We start from the raw sequence: 16,785 nt of genomic DNA, 5'->3' as shown, positions 1-16,785 counted from the left end.
CGCCATGGGCCAAAGATTTGCACCTTCATATGCAAACATCTACATGAGTGAGTGGGAGCGAGGAGCACTCGCCAAGTGTCCCCATAAACCTCTGCTCTTCCTTAGATTTCTAGATGATATCATAGGTATATGGCATCATGACATTTCTCTCTTCCAACAGTTTTTGGACATCCTCAATAACCATCATCCATCCATCAAACTCAAATCCACCATTGATCCCCACCAAGTTAATTTTCTTGACACTACAGTATATTTCGAACCCTCCAATAATTCATACAATCGCCTATTTACAAAAGTTTTCTTCAAGGCTACGGACACACATGCACTTCTCCATAAATCCAGTTATCATCCCAAACACACCTTCCGGGGTATCATCAAATCTCAGATCATCCGTTTTCACCGCATCTGTTCCAAACCCTCGGATTTCTCACACGCCACTCAAACTCTCTTCAAAGCCCTCAGACACAGAGGCTATTCCAAACGGTTTCTGCGAAAAATAAAAAACGCCACTTTGGCAGCACTCGCTCCCACTCACTCTCCCAACTCTTCACAACACTCATACCCCCCCAGGGGGAGGCAACCACTACCTAACGATTCCACACCCTTTTCCACTAACCCCAACCATTTCCCATCCCTTTTCTCCGTCCCTAACCCCAAGCCCCTCCCTCTCTTTTCCACTCCCACACACTCTGCTGACCCATCGTCCCTCTTCTCCAACCCCAACCCCAACCTCCCGCCTTCCTTCCCTTTCTCTTCCACCCCCACACACTCTCTTGACCTACCGCCCCCCTTCTCTAACCCTAACCCTAACCCACCCCTTCCATCCATCCCTAACCCCAACCTCCTGCCTTCCTTCCCTTTCTCTTCCACCCCCACACACTCTCTTGACCTACCGCCCCCCTTCTCTAACCCTAACCCTAACCCACCCCTTCCATCCATCCCCAACCCCAACCTCCCGCCTTCCTTCCCTTTCTTTTCCACCCCCACACACTCTCTTGACCTACCGCCCCCCTTCTCTAACCCTAACCCTAACCCACCCCTTCCATCCATCCCTAACCCCAACCTCCCACCTTCCTTCCCTTTCTCCTCCACCCCCACACACTCTCTTGACCTACCACCCCCCTTCTCTAACCCTAACCATTCCCCACCCCTTCAATCCATCCCTGACCCCAACCCCCTCCCTTTCCTCCCTCTCCTTTCCATCCCCACACACTCCCCTGACCTACCTTCCCCCTTTTCTAACCCTAACCACTCCCCACCCCCTTCTTGCTCCCCTAACCCCCTCCCGTCCCTACCTCTCCTTTCCATGCCCCAACACTCCCCTGACCTGCCTCCCTCTTCAAACCTTAACCATCCCCCACCCCCTTCTTCCTCCCCTAACCCTAACCCTTCCCTACCTTTTCTTTCCATCCCCCAACACTCCCCTGACCTGCCCCCCTCTTCTAACCCTAACCACCCCCCACCCCTTTCTTCCTCTCCTAACCCCGTGCCTTCCTTACCTCTCCTTTCCATCCCCCAACACTCCCCTGATCAGGCCCCCTCTTCTAGTCCTAACCATTCCTCGCTCCCTCTTTCCTCCCCCAACCCCAATTATTCCCCTCCTTTACCTTCTCTATCTGTGCACCTTACCACTGACCCCTTCCTTGCAGAACCTGACCTGGACCCATCCCACTCCCCAACACAACCTACCCCTATTGCCCTCACCCTTACTAGCTGCTCCCCAGCACAAGGGATCGGCCCCATTCCTCAGCACTCCACCTCCCCGCTCAAACTTCTTCCGTTTGTCAGCACCTTCTCTCACAGATTCACAACCCTTCACAAAACTATTAAGTCCCACTTCCAGGACCTGAGACTCCAATATCCACCAGTCCATAATTATAGATTCATCACAGCCTATAGGAAAAACTCAAATCTCCAAAACATTCTGGTTCACTCAGCTTTCACTGAAAATAGAAAAACGGCCCCCACACAATATGAGCACTTATACATTTCTCGTAAATTTATTTCCAACCCCCATAGTGGCAAAAGTCTACCCGTATCTCTCGCCCATTCCTTGCAATCTAGAAATACAGTCTATGCCATCATCTGCACAGTCTGCAATAAACTTTACATAGGGGAAACCCGACATTCCATCCTCACCCGTCTCAAACAGCACCTGTACAACATTGGGGAAGGTAGACTATCCACCCCCTTAGTCAATCATTTTCAGCTACACCCAGTTCACAATCTCAGAATCTCCGGCTTGGAATCTAATGACAGATGGTCTACATACCAACGGAAAAGAGCAGAAAAACACTGGATCCACACACTAGCAACACTCACCCCACATGGACTGAACCTAGCATCATAACATCTTCTGATATCTCCATTACTTCAACAGTGCCTTCCTTTGGTCATTCCTTTTTTCTCCTCTCAGCATTTCTTTCTCCTCCACTTTGCCCCTCCCCTCAGGGGTGGACGTCTCCCGCTGCGCCGGGGGACCAAAACATCCCCTCTGGTGCACCTGGGAGAGGTCCACCCCACATTCTCCCTTCCCCCACCCTTTTTTTTTTTTTTTTTTTTTTTTTTTTTTTTTTTTTTTTTTTCTTCTCTTTCAGTACAGCTCTCTGGGGCAGGTGTCCTCCACTGTGCCAGGGGATTGAACCAGGTCCCTCTGGCTCACCTGGCGGGCACCTGCCCCATTTGGCCAACAACATTGCTCCCTTACCACAATCACTCACATTACAATTCCTCTCCCCTTCTTTACAGATAAAACATTGTTTATTTCTTTTGATGCAGTGCCCCCCCTTTTCTTTCGGTGCGGCTCTCTGGGGCGGACTTCCGCCACGGTGCCGGGGGATCGAACCAGGTCCCTCTGGTTCTCTTGGCGGGCGCCCGCCCCATTCTGCCACCAACATGGTCAACAGCTCCACCTATTAAATATCAACCACTACACAACTACTACAACCCTTGCAATAATTTCCAAGTCAGTAGGCCAGTGCCATAAACCATAAACATGGTAACCCTGAACCCCAACCCCAACCCCAACCCTAACCTAGCCCGTGCCACTGACTTGGACCTGGTTCATACCACTATTTATCATCTTTTCCATAAATAGAAACCTCAACTCCTGTATATTCTACCTGAAAGTTCTGGATCCATGCCTCTCAGTTTAATAACCTTGACTTGGGGAAATTGCACCAGTGATGAATGTCTTTCCCACTGTGCCATCAGCTTCCTTTCCCCCCCCCTCCCTCCCACCCAAACTTTTTTTTTTTTTTTTTTTTTTTTTTTTTTTTTTTTTTTTTTTTTTTTTTTTTTTTTTGTCGTCACCTATAACCTCCACCATTCTGGATTTTTCCAAAATTGTTCTTCCTCACTTCCCCCCCCCCTTTTTTTTCCCTTTTTTTTGAGGGGGAGGGCATCCCATGCCAGGCATGGGGATCGATCCAGTCCTGCCCGCTTGGCAGGCGGATGTCTTCCCCATCTTACCACGTGCATTGCTGATTGAGTATACATCTCCAAATTACCATTTTCCGTTCCAATTCCCCCCCCTTTTTTCCCAAAACCCCCCCTCCCCCCCCTTTTTTCCTTTTTAACCAATCCCTCCCCACCATTTTCCCTCCAAAATTCAAACTGGTTCAATTATCCTATGGCCTTCTTGCCTGAACCACGGCTCCGCCCGGGAATTCTTCCTCCTCCAATCATCATAGTTCGGGGATGGGTATCACTATGATTTCCCATCCCTGGGCTATATATATCAGTTACTGAGGCCAGCATTCCCTTTAATACCTCTGATGAAGCAGCATCTCTGCGAAACGTCAGGTTTCACACTGCTCAACTGACCCTCACCCTTGGTTTTTTATAGCCTTTTAGTGTGTTTCACCACACACTATTTTAAATTGTTTTAATACTTTGTTTTTACCAGTTTTTTACCTTTTTTAATTAATAAAGATAGTTTTTAATTGCTAGTGGGGGTTTCGGCCTCCTTGGGCCCCCGGGCTCCTCCCTGTGGGATCTACATCTGCCTCACTAATCCTCTTTTGAGTATCAGTCTGCTGCAATAGCCTACAACCATCAGCCATCAACTCCATCTACGACCTGGAATGTTGACCCGACCAAAAGAGGACAACGCACCGACTCCGTGCTAAGGTAGGCCACCCCCTAGCAACTAACATGTTTTTTTCCAGGACCAGGGCAGGCCAGGTGAGCAGTGGGGGGACCAATGCTCGGCCTCAGACACACTCACCACCAACACGACGCGAACCACTGTTACCACCACCACCGCTCATGTCACTACACCCAAACCCCCACTCACACTCTAGTACAGTGAATAGATACCATCAGAAAAATACTTACCATCACCAACATTCCTCGTCACACCATCTTAGACATACCATACACACACCCTATCAAACACTTGACCCAGCCACACGAAACATCACCAAACAATACTTCAAACTCATCCAGGCAGTTCACCACAAAGAAATCATAGACACTTCCATTACATCCCAAACATTCCCTGTAGGAATGATGCGTCAGGTCCATAAACTCACGGACTTCATTAAACCATCTACGCCCTGCGAAGCCACTCAAGCTAAGGTAAAACAAAACACAACAGTATGGATGCGTAACAATATGACTATATTACATGAACATTATACTTCTGTCATCTCATCCCTGATAGACACACCACGGAACCCACTAGCCCTCCAGATAGCCATCAGCTGGGCTAGGAAACGATACTACACTCGCCTTACATCTGCAACCATAAAAACAGTAGAAGACATTCTCAACATTCACCCTGCGGACACACAACCTGTAATCAACACTGCGCACACATTACCGGATCCACCTCATAACCCAGCAGTTTCTAGGATTATATCCAACCCACCACCTCCTCCGCACAGGCACCCGCTCAGACAGACCCCTCACCCCCATTTTGGAAGAGGAGGAAGAATTCCCGGCACTCCCACGAGCAAAAATTCCCCATAAACTGTCCCTATATCTTGGCCCCAAACCAACCCTCACAGAGGATTTCACCCGCCATTTTAGACAAACAGAACTGGATCAGAACCCATTATCTCGACCCACAGCCCTGACAGATCTCCCCAGATGCTCCTCCCATCACCTCTCACCCATAGCGAAGTTAAAGCCACCTCAGGACCATACTGATACAGTTAAGGCCCCACGGCAGACCCCATCACATCAATTACCCATATATAGGGAGACCTCTCAAAGCCTCCCTCACCAGACCATCAACCCTACCAGACCCAGAATTACAGCAACATCTTCCCCAGTTCCTTCCATGCCACAGGCTTCTACACCCCTACCCCAGAGACCTAGGCGCCTCACATTCTCTTTACATACACAGAAACCGCCTGAGTCTACCTATTTGGATCCAGAACTTTCTCCCATCTCCCCCGCAACCAACCACATTACAGTACTTACACCTTCTTCATCTGTAAACTGCTCTTTTCCGCCATCTTCTGTTCCACAGCCCAATAACCAGGAACCACAGCTAGACTCCAACCATTCCTTTATCACAGAGCCAACTAGGGCCCGGACGGTTGCAGCCCAGGTCCATGAAAGGTCCACAAAACAGGTTAAATTCATACAGAATCAAATCTTGGACACCATTTCATTGTCAAAATCCAACCCTTCTGTAATATCTAATGTTTCCACAACAGCTAATGATCTCATCTCCTTTGATTCACCCCCAACAGAGGTGGCGGAGGGCCGGATGACTGTGCATGGGCAAACAGATTCCCGGGGCTACAACAACCGCAGGGGAGGGGAAACACATATGATGATTGGGCCCATGAAGGTCAGAATGACCACCCATGCCCACTCTGAACCCTCCCCTGCGACTAGCCCTGGTCCTGTCCCAGTGCCCAGTCGGACTGCCCCTGCCTCCTCTGGCCCCTCCCACACTGATCAACCCGTGCCGGACCTGGCCGGCAACCGCCCGGGCCCCCCCATTTTACAGTCCACACTACTTTCCTCCCCTCCAAAATTCAAAACAACAACACACTTGGCCAGACCCCACAGGAAGCTACAGGACTGGTCCTTCAGGGTGAGGAGGCCTGTAGTCTTCCTGGGGGACTCCAATATTAAACGGATTCCATATTACACCAACCCCAACCTTCAACTGGACAGTTATCCCGGAGCAAACCTCTATCATTTCGTAAAGATATGTGAAAAGACAGTACCCAATCCAGCCACCAAAATTGTAATATTTTCCATAGGAATTAACAACAAGGATCAGGACCCTAAACAAACATCTATAAAACAGCTTAAAGCTCTCTACAAACAGGCACAGTCTACCTTCCCCAATGCAGATATCTACTTCCCAATACTTAACTTTTCACCTCACCTTACAGACAGACAACAGGAAAACCTCAAGCTAATCAACAATACCATTGCAACCCACTTTCCGTTCTTGGCTGAAATTCCCCACGATACATTCCAGACTGCCGACGACAATATCCACTGGACTACCGCAACTGCCCAAGCCATCTTCCAGCACTGGTGCAAACAGCTAAATTTATAGATACTTCCCAAACCAATCCGGTCACTATTCATGCTCACACTTCACAGTCTGATATACGGCATTTCTTTCCACCCCAAAAACCCACCCACCAGGGCACCGTCGTTACCCCCCATCCAACAACTCCAGTCTCAACCAATACAGTCTCAAACAGGACCCCACCCCTTGCACCCCTCAATTTAGGATGGGATTCCACTTCAACAGTCTTGAATTTGTCAAAATTATTCACCCCTTCATCCACTCAGGTCTCCGTCCTGGAAAGGGGACTTTCTTTTATTCCCAAACCTAAGCACGCAGACTGGGAGGAACTTCAGAGGGACCTCCATAAATATCACAGGCGCTTGAAAATCATTGATCACTTCCACAAATCAGCTAATAGCAATAAAACTCTGTTCACATCACCATCCACCTGGGAACCAGCCTTATCCCAGGTCAACAAAGCCATCCAAACTCTCATTCTATCTGACAGGCAGTCATTTCATTCGTACCACCCCCAAAGGGACATCCCGGATAATTTGACACCCCATGAGCGGAGAGCTCTGAAAGAGCTTTCCCATAACCCCAACATAATCATAAAACCGGCAGATAAAGGTTCTAAAATTGTTATTTTAGATAGACAACAATACCTTTTCGAAGCCAATAGACAACTCACGGATTCAAAATACTATAAACCCATCACAGAAACCGTACAATTACACGCCCAGTCACAAATCAGAAGCATCATTCATTCTCTCTATCAGCGCAAACTCATCACAGCCAAACAGAGGGATTATCTATTTGGACCGGATCAACCACGCCCCCGACAGTTTTACCTTCTACCAAAAATCCATAAAGACCCCTCCACTTGGACCATTCCCTCTGAGGTTCCTCCCGGCCGTCCCATTGTCTCGGACTGTGGTAGCTCCACTTACAACATCTCTCAGTACATAGACCACTTTTTAGGCCCCCTCTCCACAAAACATCCCAGTTATATAAAGGACACCTATCATTTTCTCAACATAATCAGACCCATGGCGGTCCCAAATAAGGCCTTCTTGTTTACCCTGGATATTGATAGCCTTTACACAAACATAAATACTCAACACGGCCTACAAACCATTCATTCTATTTTCCACAGATACCCAGACCACAATAGACCAGACAGACATATTTTGGACCTCCTCAAAATTTGTCTTACCAACAACGACTTCACGTTCAATAATAAACTATACTTACAGATTCATGGGACCGCCATGGGCCAAAGATTTGCACCTTCATATGCAAACATCTACATGAGTGAGTGGGAGCGAGGAGCACTCGCCAAGTGTCCCCATAAACCTCTGCTCTTCCTTAGATTTCTAGATGATATCATAGGTATATGGCATCATGACATTTCTCTCTTCCAACAGTTTTTGGACATCCTCAATAACCATCATCCATCCATCAAACTCAAATCCACCATTGATCCCCACCAAGTTAATTTTCTTGACACTACAGTATATTTCGAACCCTCCAATAATTCATACAATCGCCTATTTACAAAAGTTTTCTTCAAGGCTACGGACACACATGCACTTCTCCATAAATCCAGTTATCATCCCAAACACACCTTCCGGGGTATCATCAAATCTCAGATCATCCGTTTTCACCGCATCTGTTCCAAACCCTCGGATTTCTCACACGCCACTCAAACTCTCTTCAAAGCCCTCAGACACAGAGGCTATTCCAAACGGTTTCTGCGAAAAATAAAAAACGCCACTTTGGCAGCACTCGCTCCCACTCACTCTCCCAACTCTTCACAACACTCATACCCCCCCAGGGGGAGGCAACCACTACCTAACGATTCCACACCCTTTTCCACTAACCCCAACCATTTCCCATCCCTTTTCTCCGTCCCTAACCCCAAGCCCCTCCCTCTCTTTTCCACTCCCACACACTCTGCTGACCCATCGTCCCTCTTCTCCAACCCCAACCCCAACCTCCCGCCTTCCTTCCCTTTCTCTTCCACCCCCACACACTCTCTTGACCTACCGCCCCCCTTCTCTAACCCTAACCCTAACCCACCCCTTCCATCCATCCCTAACCCCAACCTCCTGCCTTCCTTCCCTTTCTCTTCCACCCCCACACACTCTCTTGACCTACCGCCCCCCTTCTCTAACCCTAACCCTAACCCACCCCTTCCATCCATCCCCAACCCCAACCTCCCGCCTTCCTTCCCTTTCTTTTCCACCCCCACACACTCTCTTGACCTACCGCCCCCCTTCTCTAACCCTAACCCTAACCCACCCCTTCCATCCATCCCTAACCCCAACCTCCCACCTTCCTTCCCTTTCTCCTCCACCCCCACACACTCTCTTGACCTACCACCCCCCTTCTCTAACCCTAACCATTCCCCACCCCTTCAATCCATCCCTGACCCCAACCCCCTCCCTTTCCTCCCTCTCCTTTCCATCCCCACACACTCCCCTGACCTACCTTCCCCCTTTTCTAACCCTAACCACTCCCCACCCCCTTCTTGCTCCCCTAACCCCCTCCCGTCCCTACCTCTCCTTTCCATGCCCCAACACTCCCCTGACCTGCCTCCCTCTTCAAACCTTAACCATCCCCCACCCCCTTCTTCCTCCCCTAACCCTAACCCTTCCCTACCTTTTCTTTCCATCCCCCAACACTCCCCTGACCTGCCCCCCTCTTCTAACCCTAACCACCCCCCACCCCTTTCTTCCTCTCCTAACCCCGTGCCTTCCTTACCTCTCCTTTCCATCCCCCAACACTCCCCTGATCAGGCCCCCTCTTCTAGTCCTAACCATTCCTCGCTCCCTCTTTCCTCCCCCAACCCCAATTATTCCCCTCCTTTACCTTCTCTATCTGTGCACCTTACCACTGACCCCTTCCTTGCAGAACCTGACCTGGACCCATCCCACTCCCCAACACAACCTACCCCTATTGCCCTCACCCTTACTAGCTGCTCCCCAGCACAAGGGATCGGCCCCATTCCTCAGCACTCCACCTCCCCGCTCAAACTTCTTCCGTTTGTCAGCACCTTCTCTCACAGATTCACAACCCTTCACAAAACTATTAAGTCCCACTTCCAGGACCTGAGACTCCAATATCCACCAGTCCATAATTATAGATTCATCACAGCCTATAGGAAAAACTCAAATCTCCAAAACATTCTGGTTCACTCAGCTTTCACTGAAAATAGAAAAACGGCCCCCACACAATATGAGCACTTATACATTTCTCGTAAATTTATTTCCAACCCCCATAGTGGCAAAAGTCTACCCGTATCTCTCGCCCATTCCTTGCAATCTAGAAATACAGTCTATGCCATCATCTGCACAGTCTGCAATAAACTTTACATAGGGGAAACCCGACATTCCATCCTCACCCGTCTCAAACAGCACCTGTACAACATTGGGGAAGGTAGACTATCCACCCCCTTAGTCAATCATTTTCAGCTACACCCAGTTCACAATCTCAGAATCTCCGGCTTGGAATCTAATGACAGATGGTCTACATACCAACGGAAAAGAGCAGAAAAACACTGGATCCACACACTAGCAACACTCACCCCACATGGACTGAACCTAGCATCATAACATCTTCTGATATCTCCATTACTTCAACAGTGCCTTCCTTTGGTCATTCCTTTTTTCTCCTCTCAGCATTTCTTTCTCCTCCACTTTGCCCCTCCCCTCAGGGGTGGACGTCTCCCGCTGCGCCGGGGGACCAAAACATCCCCTCTGGTGCACCTGGGAGAGGTCCACCCCACATTCTCCCTTCCCCCACCCTTTTTTTTTTTTTTTTTTTTTTTTTTTTTTTTTTTTTTTTTTCTTCTCTTTCAGTACAGCTCTCTGGGGCAGGTGTCCTCCACTGTGCCAGGGGATTGAACCAGGTCCCTCTGGCTCACCTGGCGGGCACCTGCCCCATTTGGCCAACAACATTGCTCCCTTACCACAATCACTCACATTACAATTCCTCTCCCCTTCTTTACAGATAAAACATTGTTTATTTCTTTTGATGCAGTGCCCCCCCTTTTCTTTCGGTGCGGCTCTCTGGGGCGGACTTCCGCCACGGTGCCGGGGGATCGAACCAGGTCCCTCTGGTTCTCTTGGCGGGCGCCCGCCCCATTCTGCCACCAACATGGTCAACAGCTCCACCTATTAAATATCAACCACTACACAACTACTACAACCCTTGCAATAATTTCCAAGTCAGTAGGCCAGTGCCATAAACCATAAACATGGTAACCCTGAACCCCAACCCCAACCCCAACCCTAACCTAGCCCGTGCCACTGACTTGGACCTGGTTCATACCACTATTTATCATCTTTTCCATAAATAGAAACCTCAACTCCTGTATATTCTACCTGAAAGTTCTGGATCCATGCCTCTCAGTTTAATAACCTTGACTTGGGGAAATTGCACCAGTGATGAATGTCTTTCCCACTGTGCCATCAGCTTCCTTTCCCCCCCCCTCCCTCCCACCCAAACTTTTTTTTTTTTTTTTTTTTTTTTTTTTTTTTTTTTTTTTTTTTTTTTTTTTTTTTTTGTCGTCACCTATAACCTCCACCATTCTGGATTTTTCCAAAATTGTTCTTCCTCACTTCCCCCCCCCCTTTTTTTTCCCTTTTTTTTGAGGGGGAGGGCATCCCATGCCAGGCATGGGGATCGATCCAGTCCTGCCCGCTTGGCAGGCGGATGTCTTCCCCATCTTACCACGTGCATTGCTGATTGAGTATACATCTCCAAATTACCATTTTCCGTTCCAATTCCCCCCCCTTTTTTCCCAAAACCCCCCCTCCCCCCCCTTTTTTCCTTTTTAACCAATCCCTCCCCACCATTTTCCCTCCAAAATTCAAACTGGTTCAATTATCCTATGGCCTTCTTGCCTGAACCACGGCTCCGCCCGGGAATTCTTCCTCCTCCAATCATCATAGTTCGGGGATGGGTATCACTATGATTTCCCATCCCTGGGCTATATATATCAGTTACTGAGGCCAGCATTCCCTTTAATACCTCTGATGAAGCAGCATCTCTGCGAAACGTCAGGTTTCACACTGCTCAACTGACCCTCACCCTTGGTTTTTTATAGCCTTTTAGTGTGTTTCACCACACACTATTTTAAATTGTTTTAATACTTTGTTTTTACCAGTTTTTTACCTTTTTTAATTAATAAAGATAGTTTTTAATTGCTAGTGGGGGTTTCGGCCTCCTTGGGCCCCCGGGCTCCTCCCTGTGGGATCTACATCTGCCTCACTAATCCTCTTTTGAGTATCAGTCTGCTGCAATAGCCTACAACCATCAGCCATCAACTCCATCTACGACCTGGAATGTTGACCCGACCAAAAGAGGACAACGCACCGACTCCGTGCTAAGGTAGGCCACCCCCTAGCAACTAACATGTTTTTTTCCAGGACCAGGGCAGGCCAGGTGAGCAGTGGGGGGACCAATGCTCGGCCTCAGACACACTCACCACCAACACGACGCGAACCACTGTTACCACCACCACCGCTCATGTCACTACACCCAAACCCCCACTCACACTCTAGTACAGTGAATAGATACCATCAGAAAAATACTTACCATCACCAACATTCCTCGTCACACCATCTTAGACATACCATACACACACCCTATCAAACACTTGACCCAGCCACACGAAACATCACCAAACAATACTTCAAACTCATCCAGGCAGTTCACCACAAAGAAATCATAGACACTTCCATTACATCCCAAACATTCCCTGTAGGAATGATGCGTCAGGTCCATAAACTCACGGACTTCATTAAACCATCTACGCCCTGCGAAGCCACTCAAGCTAAGGTAAAACAAAACACAACAGTATGGATGCGTAACAATATGACTATATTACATGAACATTATACTTCTGTCATCTCATCCCTGATAGACACACCACGGAACCCACTAGCCCTCCAGATAGCCATCAGCTGGGCTAGGAAACGATACTACACTCGCCTTACATCTGCAACCATAAAAACAGTAGAAGACATTCTCAACATTCACCCTGCGGACACACAACCTGTAATCAACACTGCGCACACATTACCGGATCCACCTCATAACCCAGCAGTTTCTAGGATTATATCCAACCCACCACCTCCTCTCCGCACAGGCACCCGCTCAGACAGACCCCTCACCCCCATTTTGGAAGAGGAGGAAGAATTCCCGGCACTCCCACGAGCAAAAATTCCCCATAAACTGTCCCTATATCTTGGCCCCAAACCAACCCTCACAGAGGATTTCACCCGCCATTTTAGACAAACAGAACTGGATCAGAACCCATTATCTCGACCCACAGCCCTGACAGATCTCCCCAGATGCTCCTCCCATCACCTCTCACCCATAGCGAAGTTAAAGCCACCTCAGGACCATACTGATACAGTTAAGGCCCCACGGCAGACCCCATCACATCAATTACCCATATATAGGGAGACCTCTCAAAGCCTCCCTCACCAGACCATCAACCCTACCAGACCCAGAATTACAGCAACATCTTCCCCAGTTCCTTCCATGCCACAGGCTTCTACACCCCTACCCCAGAGACCTAGGCGCCTCACATTCTCTTTACATACACAGAAACCGCCTGAGTCTACCTATTTGGATCCAGAACTTTCTCCCATCTCCCCCGCAACCAACCACATTACAGTACTTACACCTTCTTCATCTGTAAACTGCTCTTTTCCGCCATCTTCTGTTCCACAGCCCAATAACCAGGAACCACAGCTAGACTCCAACCATTCCTTTATCACAGAGCCAACTAGGGCCCGGACGGTTGCAGCCCAGGTCCATGAAAGGTCCACAAAACAGGTTAAATTCATACAGAATCAAATCTTGGACACCATTTCATTGTCAAAATCCAACCCTTCTGTAATATCTAATGTTTCCACAACAGCTAATGATCTCATCTCCTTTGATTCACCCCCAACAGAGGTGGCGGAGGGCCGGATGACTGTGCATGGGCAAACAGATTCCCGGGGCTACAACAACCGCAGGGGAGGGGAAACACATATGATGATTGGGCCCATGAAGGTCAGAATGACCACCCATGCCCACTCTGAACCCTCCCCTGCGACTAGCCCTGGTCCTGTCCCAGTGCCCAGTCGGACTGCCCCTGCCTCCTCTGGCCCCTCCCACACTGATCAACCCGTGCCGGACCTGGCCGGCAACCGCCCGGGCCCCCCCATTTTACAGTCCACACTACTTTCCTCCCCTCCAAAATTCAAAACAACAACACACTTGGCCAGACCCCACAGGAAGCTACAGGACTGGTCCTTCAGGGTGAGGAGGCCTGTAGTCTTCCTGGGGGACTCCAATATTAAACGGATTCCATATTACACCAACCCCAACCTTCAACTGGACAGTTATCCCGGAGCAAACCTCTATCATTTCGTAAAGATATGTGAAAAGACAGTACCCAATCCAGCCACCAAAATTGTAATATTTTCCATAGGAATTAACAACAAGGATCAGGACCCTAAACAAACATCTATAAAACAGCTTAAAGCTCTCTACAAACAGGCACAGTCTACCTTCCCCAATGCAGATATCTACTTCCCAATACTTAACTTTTCACCTCACCTTACAGACAGACAACAGGAAAACCTCAAGCTAATCAACAATACCATTGCAACCCACTTTCCGTTCTTGGCTGAAATTCCCCACGATACATTCCAGACTGCCGACGACAATATCCACTGGACTACCGCAACTGCCCAAGCCATCTTCCAGCACTGGTGCAAACAGCTAAATTTATAGATACTTCCCAAACCAATCCGGTCACTATTCATGCTCACACTTCACAGTCTGATATACGGCATTTCTTTCCACCCCAAAAACCCACCCACCAGGGCACCGTCGTTACCCCCCATCCAACAACTCCAGTCTCAACCAATACAGTCTCAAACAGGACCCCACCCCTTGCACCCCTCAATTTAGGATGGGATTCCACTTCAACAGTCTTGAATTTGTCAAAATTATTCACCCCTTCATCCACTCAGGTCTCCGTCCTGGAAAGGGGACTTTCTTTTATTCCCAAACCTAAGCACGCAGACTGGGAGGAACTTCAGAGGGACCTCCATAAATATCACAGGCGCTTGAAAATCATTGATCACTTCCACAAATCAGCTAATAGCAATAAAACTCTGTTCACATCACCATCCACCTGGGAACCAGCCTTATCCCAGGTCAACAAAGCCATCCAAACTCTCATTCTATCTGACAGGCAGTCATTTCATTCGTACCACCCCCAAAGGGACATCCCGGATAATTTGACACCCCATGAGCGGAGAGCTCTGAAAGAGCTTTCCCATAACCCCAACATAATCATAAAACCGGCAGATAAAGGTTCTAAAATTGTTATTTTAGATAGACAACAATACCTTTTCGAAGCCAATAGACAACTCACGGATTCAAAATACTATAAACCCATCACAGAAACCGTACAATTACACGCCCAGTCACAAATCAGAAGCATCATTCATTCTCTCTATCAGCGCAAACTCATCACAGCCAAACAGAGGGATTATCTATTTGGACCGGATCAACCACGCCCCCGACAGTTTTACCTTCTACCAAAAATCCATAAAGACCCCTCCACTTGGACCATTCCCTCTGAGGTTCCTCCCGGCCGTCCCATTGTCTCGGACTGTGGTAGCTCCACTTACAACATCTCTCAGTACATAGACCACTTTTTAGGCCCCCTCTCCACAAAACATCCCAGTTATATAAAGGACACCTATCATTTTCTCAACATAATCAGACCCATGGCGGTCCCAAATAAGGCCTTCTTGTTTACCCTGGATATTGATAGCCTTTACACAAACATAAATACTCAACACGGCCTACAAACCATTCATTCTATTTTCCACAGATACCCAGACCACAATAGACCAGACAGACATATTTTGGACCTCCTCAAAATTTGTCTTACCAACAACGACTTCACGTTCAATAATAAACTATACTTACAGATTCATGGGACCGCCATGGGCCAAAGATTTGCACCTTCATATGCAAACATCTACATGAGTGAGTGGGAGCGAGGAGCACTCGCCAAGTGTCCCCATAAACCTCTGCTCTTCCTTAGATTTCTAGATGATATCATAGGTATATGGCATCATGACATTTCTCTCTTCCAACAGTTTTTGGACATCCTCAATAACCATCATCCATCCATCAAACTCAAATCCACCATTGATCCCCACCAAGTTAATTTTCTTGACACTACAGTATATTTCGAACCCTCCAATAATTCATACAATCGCCTATTTACAAAAGTTTTCTTCAAGGCTACGGACACACATGCACTTCTCCATAAATCCAGTTATCATCCCAAACACACCTTCCGGGGTATCATCAAATCTCAGATCATCCGTTTTCACCGCATCTGTTCCAAACCCTCGGATTTCTCACACGCCACTCAAACTCTCTTCAAAGCCCTCAGACACAGAGGCTATTCCAAACGGTTTCTGCGAAAAATAAAAAACGCCACTTTGGCAGCACTCGCTCCCACTCACTCTCCCAACTCTTCACAACACTCATACCCCCCCAGGGGGAGGCAACCACTACCTAACGATTCCACACCCTTTTCCACTAACCCCAACCATTTCCCATCCCTTTTCTCCGTCCCTAACCCCAAGCCCCTCCCTCTCTTTTCCACTCCCACACACTCTGCTGACCCATCGTCCCTCTTCTCCAACCCCAACCCCAACCTCCCGCCTTCCTCCCTTTTTTTCTCTCCGCCTCCTTCTATTTTGTCCCAATTAATAATAATGTCAGCTGCAGGTCTTTCCTTTTTGGGGGGGGTGTCCTCTACCACGCCGGGGAATTGAACCATTCCTTCTGGCTTGGTTGACGGACACCCACCCCACTTTCCCACTTACGCCATTGACATAGCTCCGCTCACACCCCCATTCACCGTCCACACCACCATTTATGACAGATTTTTTTTTTTTTTTTTTTTTTTTTTTTTTTTTTTTTTTTTTTTTTTTTTCTCTCTCTTCTTTCAAAATTCTTGTTCTTTTGCCTCCTGCAGTCCCATTCTGGCACTTGGGGCGGGCATCCTCTGCTGAGTCGGGGAGTTGAACTCTGTCCGGCCGTGTGCAGGGGTGGATGCCTGCCCCACTTGGCCACCAACACAGTTGCCCTACAAATCCATAGTTATGGGCATATCGTACCTCTTTCTTTTTATTTTATTGATCACTTTTTTTTTTTTTTTTTTTTTTTTTTTAAATATTAAAACAAAAAATTGG

Source organism: Telmatherina bonti (genome assembly GCF_933228915.1).
Source record: "Telmatherina bonti genome assembly, chromosome: 8".
Lineage (NCBI taxonomy): Eukaryota > Metazoa > Chordata > Actinopteri > Atheriniformes > Telmatherinidae > Telmatherina > Telmatherina bonti.
The sequence above is the reverse complement of the archived record's forward strand: the minus strand, read 5'-3'. Positions refer to the sequence as shown.